Below are 1,103 nucleotides of genomic sequence, written 5' to 3'. Positions count from 1 at the left end.
TCTTAGTGGGGTATAGCAAAAAAATTGAAGATGGGGAAAGAAATGAGTTAGCTGGAGAGAGACCTTACCAGGGTGGGGTTGTAGCACACTAGGCTTAGCAAAATTTATTCTTATAAAAAAATGTCAATGTCCACTGAACAAAAAAAATCAAAGATTTAATCCTCTGAATTAAGTGCCTTTTGCAATGGACCTCTGAATGCAGCGGAAGGATAGGAAGGTCCCAAAGACACCAGCGAAGCTGCCTACTTTTTCAATTTTGGTGGAGTCTTCAAGGAAAAATCTGTCAAGCATATGCTCTGATGTTGGCAGCAGCAGCAGCTTCTGTTTGTTACTGCAGCTGGTGAGATGCATCTCAGTCTGTTCAGTATAGTCCAGAAGCCGTGTAACTTTTGCACTGCTTAGCCATGAATGAGCCTAATAGAAAGGATGCTTTTGCAGAAGGATTGCTTCATCTGCATTGGACAAAACAGAAGCAACCCAACATCTGAAGCTGGGCCTTAAGCATGATCTATCTATGTAAGTGGGAGGAAGGAAGGGAAAAAAGAAGCTTCTTAGAGCACAGACTTCTTTGCCAGCTGGGCGTCTGCTAGGACCGCCTGACCACAACCTCAGCCCCCCACTCTGCTCCTACACAGGCAGTTTCAGGAGCACCAAGGCATGGTTTTGCCATCTCCAGTTGGCTCCTTCCCCTCAGATGAGCTGTAGGCCTGTCTCTGCCACTCTGGGGGCAGATCTTGGTACCCCCGAGCTGCTCCTTAGGGCTGCAGTTCCTGGCGCTAGCAGCTTGCTATTGACCCACAAGGGCAGCTCTGGAAACACAACCCAGGTGTTTTCTCACTCCGAGCAGCTTCGTTCCCAGAGTACACTTCAAAGCCCTGACCCACCGGGCGGCTGGGAGCCACCTGGGCCGTGCCCCCCATGCCAGCCCACCTGGCCGAGCCCCCACGTGCCAGAGGTGGCCACGCAAGGCAGCCCTGCTGCTGAGGGGAAAGCGCCGCGAGGTGGGGCTGCCCCGGCCTGGCACTGCGGGCTGGGTGTGCACGGCTGGGGGGCTGAGGTGAGGCGCTGCCCCGGCACGTGCCGCAGCGCCGACACCTCCCGCC

The sequence above is a fragment of the Alligator sinensis genome, unplaced genomic scaffold (assembly GCF_000455745.1).
Source record: "Alligator sinensis unplaced genomic scaffold, ASM45574v1 scaffold608_1, whole genome shotgun sequence".
Lineage (NCBI taxonomy): Eukaryota > Metazoa > Chordata > Crocodylia > Alligatoridae > Alligator > Alligator sinensis.
This window is presented reverse-complemented; position numbering follows the sequence as displayed.